Source organism: Triticum urartu, chromosome 5 (assembly GCF_003073215.2).
Source record: "Triticum urartu cultivar G1812 chromosome 5, Tu2.1, whole genome shotgun sequence".
Lineage (NCBI taxonomy): Eukaryota > Viridiplantae > Streptophyta > Magnoliopsida > Poales > Poaceae > Triticum > Triticum urartu.
This window is the reverse complement of record NC_053026.1, coordinates 607,383,439-607,393,207: the sequence shown is the minus strand read 5'-3', so window position 1 is coordinate 607,393,207 and position 9,769 is coordinate 607,383,439.

The following is a 9,769-nucleotide window of genomic DNA, read 5'->3' as shown; positions in this document are numbered from 1 at the left end:
ACACAACAATTCAGGAGAAAGTCGAATAATATTCGTTTGTAGTGTGGCAACTATGTACGGTAGCAAACACATAACGAAAATCCGAGCCATAGCTCTGGTGGATTGTTCATTGGTCAGTGGAGACCTCGACATAACATCAATGAATGTCACAAAGTCACATTTACACATGTACGTGTGCATATAGTAGCAGGGTCATGGCACCAGCGAGAAGCTGAAGCACCATGTAAGAGATACAACACAACTTTTTGGCATAATCTCGTTCACCCTTCAAGTAAGTTCCTCTACACAATTTAATCCACAAGATCTATCAAGTCTATTAAAATTAACAACAAGGGGTTGAGCATTTCAAACATCATCTTCTCTACAATTTTTCTCAACACCCAAGTCTTTGAATAGTTTCTCTTGTGCATGGTTATTCTTAGTTAAGATCATTTCATTTAAAACAGTCCCACGACAAGTCTTGGTTATCTAGACTAAACAGAACAAAGGCTACAAAATTATTTCAGCTACTAGAACAAAACCTTTGTCTTATACTACTACTACATCTACTCTAAGTATATCAAGTGCAAAAGACGAGAGTTGCTACTTGTGAGTGATACGTCTCCAACGTATCTATAATTTTCAATTGTTCTAGGCTGTTTTATTATCAATCTTGGATGTTTTATAATCATTTTATATCATTTTTTGGTACTAACCTATTGACATAGTGCCAAGTGTCAGTTCCTGTTTTTCCGTGTTTTTTACATCGCAGAAAATCAATATCAGACGGAGTCCAAATGCCACGAAACTTTATAGATATTTTTTATGGACCAGAAGGAACATGTTGGGCCCTGGTTGCACCTGGGGGGATTCCCGAGGAGGGGACAACCCACCAGGGCGCGCCAGGAGGCCCAGGCGCGCCCTGGAGGGTTGTGCCCACCTCGGGTGCCCCCGGACCACCTCTTTGCTCTATAAATACCCCAAAAATACTAGAACCCTATAAGCATTGACGAAATATTCATCCAGCCGCCGCAGAGTCCAGAACCACCAGATCCAATCTAGACACCATCTCGGATGGGGTTCACCACCTCCATTGGTGCCTCTCCGATGATGCGTGAGTAGTTCTTTGTAGACCTTCGGGTCTGTAGTTAGTAACTAGATGGCTTTCTCTCTCTCTCTCTCTCTCGCTAATTTCTCAATACAATGGTCTCTTGGAGATCCATATGATGTAACTCTTTTTGCGGTGTGTTTGTTGGGATCTGATGAACTTTGAGTTTATGATCAGTCATATCTTTTTATATCCATGAAAGTTATTTGAGTTTCTTTGATCTCTTATATGCATGATCTCTTATAGCCTCGTATTTCTTCTCCAATATTTGGGTTTTGTTTGGCCAACTTGATCTATTTATCTTGCAATGGGAAGAGGTGCCCGGTAGTGGGTTCGATCTTATGGTGCTTGATCCCAGTGACAGAAAGGGAAACAACACGTATTTATCATTGCTACTAAGGATAAAAATATGGGATCTATATCTACGCAATAGATAAATGGATCTTGTCTACATCATGTCATCGTTCTTACTGCATTACTCCGTTTTTCCATCAACTTAATACACTAGATGCATGCTGGATAGCGGTCGATGTGTGGAGTAATAGTAGTAGATGCAGGCAGGAGTCGGTCTACTAATCTTAGACGTGATGCCTATGTAATGGTCATTGCCTAGATATCATCATAATTATTTGAGGTTCTATCAATTGCCCAACAATAATTTGTTTACCCATCATTTGCTATCTTTGTCGAGAGAAGCCACTAGTGAAACCTACGGCCCCGGGTCTTCTTTCTCATATATTTGCTTGCGATCTACTTTTCCTTTGCATTTTTATTCAGGTCTATTAAACCAAAAATACAAAAATACTTTGCTGCACTTTATTTTATTTACGATCTATTATTTCAATCTACTACAAATTTCTGGCATCGTTACCCGAAAGGGATTGACAACCCCTTTAACACGTCGGGTTGTGAGGTGTTGTTTACATTGTGTTGCTTGGTTATCCTACTAGTTCGATAACCTTAGTTTCATCACTGAGGGAAATACCTACCTTCGCTGTGCTACATCATCCCTTCCTCTTTGGGGAAATACCGACGTAGTCCTAGCAGACAGGAGCTTTCTGGCGCTATAGTCAGGGAGCAATCAATGCTACATCATCCCTTCCTCTTTGGGGAAATACCGACGTAGTCCTAGCAGACAGGAGCTTTCTGGCGCTATAGTCAGGGAGCAATCAAAGGAATTTCTGGCGCCGTTGCCGGGAGATCTTCAACATATACCAGGTTCCTAATCACAAATCTCATCTCCTCGCATTTTTATTTGCCATTTGCCTCTTGTTTTCCTCTCCCCCACTTCACAAAAATTGATGTTTTTATTCGCCCCTCTTTTTCGTTCGTCGTTTTCTCGTTAGATCTATCACTTTGGTAGCAATCTTGTTTGCTACCTTTGCCTGTGTTACCATGTGCCTTCTATTTGCTTGCTAAAAATCTATTGATATGGATCCTCATCCACTTGCTAATCTTTTCAAAAGATTTGATTATGTTGAACCAATTGCTAGTGAGTAGAGTGCACTTGATTATCTTTATGAAGTTTTGCTTGAGATTCGTGGATCTGAAAATTGTGATGAAGAAATTTATGAAGTGATTCATGATAGCTCCTTGAATGAAAAGCATGATTGCAATGATTTTACTATAAATTCTATTAATGTCAATTGTGCTAATAATATGCAAAACCCCAAGCTTGGGGATGCTAATTTTTATATGTCCACTACTTATTGCAATGATCATGATTGGGGTGATTCTTCTTATGATCTTGAAAATTTATTTAAGCCTCATGATGAATATTAAAAGTGGGTTTGGAAGAGTGTAAACTCTAGGTAATAATGATCCCACTACCTTGGAGTATGTTCAATATTATGATTTTTTTTGATAAAAGTGGGCTTGGAGAGGTCATGACTTTATTTGATGATAATCCCACTATTTTGGAAGAGTGTCAACTTTGCATGCATGTGGATCATGAAGAGAAAATTTTATATGATAGATATATTTTTGAATTTGAGTATGATCCTACATGTAATTATTATGGGAGAGAAAAATATGGTTGTGGAAATTTTCATGTTACTAAATTACCTCTCGTTATATTGAGATTTTCAACATTTTATTCCTCTCCTTTGCACATGCTAGATATATGTTGTCTTGACAATTTGTTTTCCTATAAAGTTCCCATGCATAGGAAGTATGTTAGACTTAAATGTGTTTGTCACATGTTTCACGATGCTCTCTTTGTGTTTCAATTATTATCTTTCGTGTGAGCATCATTGAAATCTTTATGCCTAGCTAAGGGCGTGAAACAATAGCGCTTGTTGGGAGGCAACCCAATGAATAAATTTTATTTTTGCTTTTTGATTCCAGTTTTTGTGTGAGCACAATTATGCTACTGTTATGATTGTGTTTTTTATGTTTCAATTAGTGTTTGTGCCAAGTAAAGCCTTTAGGATCTTCCTGGGTGATAGTTGTTTGATCTTGCTAAAAAAACAGAAACTTTTACGCTCACGAAATTAATTTTCCTTTTTTACCAGAGAGCGATAAAATACCCATTCCACTTGCAGTAGATCAATATACAAATTTCTTAGGTCGTCCTAACTTTTCATAATTTTTGGAGTTACAGAAGTATTCGAAATAGTCAGATTTCTGCAGACTGTTCTGTTTTCTTTGTGTTGTGTGCTTATTTTGATGGCTCTATGGTTTTCTTTGATGAGTTTTTGCCATAGAAAAGTTGGAATACAGTAGATATAATACAAAAAAAATATGAATTGGTTTGATACAGTACTTATAGTAGTGATTTATTATTCTTATACTAACAAATCTCATGAAGGTTTTGTTGAGTTTTGTGTGATTGAAGTTTTCAAGTTTTGGGTTATCTTACGATGGATGAAAGAAGGATAGAAGAGTCTAAGCTTGGGGATGCCCCGGAATCCCAAGCTATTATCCAAGAATGAGCAACCAACTAAGCTTGAGTATGCCCCCGAGTGGCATCCCCTCTTTCTTCTAACGACCATCGGTATTTTACTTGAGACTATATTTTTATTCGTCACATGATATGTGTTTTGCTTGGAGCATCTTGTATGATATGAGTCTTTGCTTGTTTTATTATGTGTTTTAAGCATCAATCCTTGCTGGACACACCTATTTGAGAGAGCCAAAATTATTTCATGACTTGTTAGAATTGCTCTCTATGCTTTACTTAAATTTTTATGAGCAATGGGCTTGCTCTAGTGCTTCACTTATATCTTTTTGAGCATGGTGTGCTTAGTATTTTTGAATAAATGTTCTCTTGCTTCATTTAGATTTATTTGAGAGTTAGTAAAATTTTGAAGAAATTCTCTCTTGCTTCACTTAAATTATTTTGAGAGAAAGAAAATTTGTTATGCTCATGATCTTCACTTATATTTGTTTGAGCTTATGAAAAGCAACACATGAAAATTAGTCCCAAAGTGATAGATATCCAAGAAGGATAAAGAAAAAAATGTCATGAAGATCATTGGACAAAATAAACTTGATTCTTAGTAATAGTTTTGAGATATGATGATGTGATATGTGAGTTATGTTGATGAGCAATTGTGCTCTAGTAAGAATATTGGTGTTAAGGTTTGTGATTCCCTATGCATGCACGAAAGTCAATAGTCATGCAATGAAAATTATGTCCTAGTTGTGGTGCACTATTCGGTGTTAATTATGCTTAATGCTTGCTTATGAGATTATCCGTTTCTTGGTTGGTCGCTTCCCAATCTTTTGCTAGCCTTCATTTTGCACCAAGTATGATCTCTACTTGTGCATCCAAAATCCTTTAGACCAGTTTTGCCACATGAGTCCACTATATCTACCTATATGCGGCATTCTTTTGCCATTCTAAGCAAATTTGCATGTGCCATCTCTAATTTTGAAAATAAACTTCTCTTTTGTGTGTTTGTTTCGCTCGCGGAACGGTAACGGGTGGCTAATATTTTCCATGCTGGATGTGTTATTTTCAAGATGAATGTTTATTCACTTGTCATTGTATGAGAGTAAGGCAAAGGTCTTGGGGATGCCCAGTCCCGAAATGCAAAAATGAATTTACTTTATGTTGTCAAATAATAAATTCCTTGGAAAGTGTTGGTATGGAGGGCACCCATGGATACGGTTAGCCATGGAAAGTGAAAGTATGGTGGAAAAGGAATAAATTTTATTTCCTGTTTGGGAACCGCCTATGGCATATCTAGCCTGGAAAGTGTTGGGAACTCTAAGTCATTTTCGTTGGTGGGATGGATACACCTCCCAAAATGTTTTTATCTCTAATTTTTCGCTTTGAGCTCTGGCACCTCTACAAATCCCTACTTCCCTCTGCGAAGGGCCTTTCTTTTACTTTATGCAATTTTTATTTTGAAATTGAGTCTCCATCTTCTCTTATAAAAGCACCAACTAGGAGGCAATATGATCATACTTAAGTATTGGGTGTAGCTAATATTCGAGTGTGTTTCATGAATGGATCAATGTTTGAGCATGATGGGCTAGGGATAACTTATTTTAGCATTGATATTTTGAAAGACATGGTTGCTTGTTGATATGCTTGAGTATCTAAATTATTATGTCAAAACTAGACTATTGCTTTGAATCACATAAAAAGTCCAAATGTCCATGCTATAAATAAAAGAATATGATATGACATGTTAAACAACACTCCACATAAAAAATTCTATTTTTATCACTTACCTACTCGAGGACGAGTAGGAGTTAAGCTTGGGGATGCTGATACGTCTCCAACGTATCTATAATTTTTGATTGTTCCATGTTGTTTTATTATCAATCTTGGATGTTTTATAATCATTTTATAGTCATTTTATATCATTTTTTGGTACTAACCTATTGACATAGTGCCAAGTGCCAGTTCCTGTTTTTTTCATGTTTTTCACATCGCAAAAAATCAATATCAGATGGAGTCCAAATGCCACAAAACTTTACAAAGATTTTTTATGGACCAGAAGGATCATGTTGGGCCCTGGTTGCACCTGGGGGGAGTCCCGAGGAGGGGACAACCCACCAGGGCGTTCCAGGAGGCCCAGGCGCGCCCTGGTGGGTTGTGCCCACCTGGGCGCGCCAGGAGGCCTAGGCGTGCCCTGGTGGGTTGTGCCCACCTGGGATGCCCCCCGAACCGCCTCTTTGCTCTATAAATACCCGAAAAATACCAAAACTCTAGAAGCGTCGATGACATATTCATCCAGCCGCCGCAGAGTCCAGAACCACCAGATCCAATCTAGACACCATCTCGGATGGGGTTCACCACCTCCATTGGTGCCTCTCCGATGATGCATGAGTAGTTCTTTGTAGACCTTTGGGTCCGTAGTTACTAGCTAGATGGCTTTCTATCTCTCGCTGATTTCTCGATACAATGGTCTCTTGGAGATCCATATGATGTAACTCTTTTTGCGGTGTGTCTGTTGGGATCCGATGAACTTTGAGTTTATGATCATTCATATCTTTTTATATCCACGGAAGTTATTTGAGTTTCTTTGATCTCTTATATGCATGATCTCTTATAGCCTCGTATTTCTTCTCCGATATTTGGGTTTTGTTTGGCCAACTTGATCTATTTATCTTGCAATTGGAAGATGTGCCCGGTAGTGGGTTCGATCTTACGGTGCTTGATCCCAGTGACAGAAAGGGAAACAACACGTATGTATCATTGCTACTAAGGATAAAAAGATGGGATCTATATCTACGCAATAGATAAACAGATCTTGTCTACATCATGTCATCGTTCTTATTGCATTATTCCGTTTTTCCATGAACTTAATACACTACTCAATGAAGAAAATTTGTTATGCTCATGAGAGTTATGACGATATCTAAGGCAACGATCATGTATATAGGCATCACATCCGAGACAAGTAGATCGAAACGACTATGCATCTCCTACTATTGCTCCACACATCGCCCGCTATCCAGCTTGCATCTAGTGTACTAAGTTCATGAAAAAACGGAGTAACACCTTAAGCAAGATAACATGACGTAGACAAGATAAACTCACAGATGAAATAAATCCCATCTTGTTACCCTTAATAGCACCGATGGATGCGTGTCATGTCTCTTTCTGTCACTGAGATTGAGCACCGCAAGATCGAACCCATCACAAAGCACCCCTTCCCATGGCAAGATAAATCAATCTAGTTGGCCAAACCAAACCAATAAATTGGAGAATAAATATGAGGCTATAATAATCATGCATAAAAGAGTTCAGAGAAAACTCAAATAATATTCATGGATAGATCTGATCATAAACTCACAATTTATCGGATCCAAATAAACACACCACAAAAACTCATTACATCAAATAGATCTCCAAGAACACCGAGGAGAACATTATATTGAAGGTTAAAAAGAGAGTATAAGCCATATAGCTACTAACTATGGACCCATAGGTCTGTGGTAAACTACTCATGCATCAGAGGAGGGGCAGCAAGGATGATGAAGAACACCTCAGTGATCGTTCCCCCTCTGGCAGAGTGCCGAAAAAGGCCTCTAGATGGGATCTCATGGTTTTGGAACTTGCAGCGGTGGAATAAGTATTTTGTGGACTCCCTGGTAGGTTTTTTGATTTTAGGGTATTTATAGAGGCAGAGGTAGGTCAAATGGAGGCTTTTGAGCCCCACTGATGTAGGGTGGAACCCTATACGGCCGATCTTTCATGAAAGGAGCGGACCCCGCGAAGAACACGAAGAACACGAGGGGGAAAACGAGGGAAATCACGAGGGGAAACACGAGAGAATCCCTCAAATAGACAAGAAACAATCACACATGTGCTAGATCCATGAACACAAAGAGATACATGGTGCAAATCCAACAAAGGATGATACATAGGGTAACCGGTTCTTCTCCGTAGAGGAGGTCTTGAATCCATAAGGGAATCTTCCCATAAAGGGGTCTTGAATCCAAGGTGGATCTTCTCCAAAGAGGGGCCGCGGTCTCTCTCAAGGAGTAGATATGATATGGATGAGCGAAGCTCTATCTCACAAATGAGCTAACACAATGCTAACCCTAACTAGAAGGGGGTGGAGGAGTATATATAGGCCTTAGCCACGAAGGGGTAAGGGGGAGAGGATACATGGGCCCTTGGCCCATTCTCTGCGCACAAGCAGGGGCTGGATGTCCGGGCTGGGGGCCGGATGTCCGGGACTTTGGGACGGGCCGGATGTCCGGGGCAAGGAGCCGGATGTCCGAGCTGGCCTGGGTCTTCCAGATGCATTCAGTGATGGAGGGGCCGGATTTCCGGGTGATGGGGGCCGGATGTACGGGGCTTCGGGAGGAGTCGGATGTTCGGGGTGATGGCCGGATGTCTGGGCTGTGCTGGGCCTTTGTGGTGCTCTCTGGATGGCCGATGCCGGATTTCCGGGGGTCGGGCCGGATGTCTGGCTGCTGTAGTAGTTGGCCCTTCTTCCTTCACTTCCGTGCACGCTTGGCCTTGGTCCTTGGGCTCTCCATGGTCTCCTCGGGTGTACCTGAGTATGCACAAGGTCCGCGCTTGAAGTACCATCCATGTCTTACATGCAGAAAGGGAAGATTTGGAAAGGAGCGAGTTCACCTTAGGTGCAAAGGCGTATGCTTGAGTGTACATGGGGATGATCGTAGGATGATCCGCATCATCTCCCCTCCCTTAGGAAAGATCCGACCTCGGGTCGTGATCCTCATCACCATGGAAACGGTTGTTGTGGACGGACTTATAGTTGGGCGGAGTTGAAAAGATTGCGCAATCCAAGTACTCCAAGTTGTTGCCGGAGTGGTATACATGCAAGAAAAGCAAACACAAACGACACTCGAAAATACAATGGTTAGCGCACACAAAGTGTCCATCAAGGAAGTATGAGTCCGTGCGGCAAGAATGTTCGTAACAAAACACATGAAGCTTAGCAAGATGATATGGAATGAGATGTGAATCATTCATGGGAGCAAAAGCATTCATTATGCCTGTGTTGTGAATATGATCAATGCAACCATGATGCAAAATGATGTCATAGTGATACGGTTTATCAATAGCATGAATATGGTAATGGATGCTCAATGTGATGTGATCATGCAATTGATGGTAGGCAATAAGATCATGATGTATGAATATGCCATCAAGGTATATCACAACAAATTTGCTAAGGAAGTGCACAAGCTCATATATCATGGATGACATGGGAATACAAGATGCAACAAGGCAATCATAATGCGAGTCAATCCATGCATAAGATGCAAATTTGTTATGGGTGGTGGTGTACCATAGCTCGATGTCGTGGTAGAAGTGGTGGTCCGGTGGCGAAGTCTGAGCGCTCCACAATTTGAAGGTCCATAGAGCCAATCTCCAATGTTTCTCCTCCGTTCGCGAGATGTATCATGTAGACAACAAGAAGTAGACAACAATGAAAGAGTGACCCATCCAATATGCGTATTTGAGGATGGCTCAAAGGGAACGAGTTCACCTTTATGAGAATTTCAAAAATGTTGGTGTCGCGCATCGTGTACGCCTTCACATGACCAAGTTGTCGCGTGATGGCACCACCTTGTGAATCCTTCAAAACGAAAGAACATGACAAACACTCAGAAAAACAAATGAGGTTAGCGGTAGTGCAAAACCTATCATTCGTGTGGTAAGATACCCAACAAGTGTATGCATGATGCTCATCATAAGAAAGGATAAGGGAGCATGTCATAGTATGGAGGCATATGATGCGA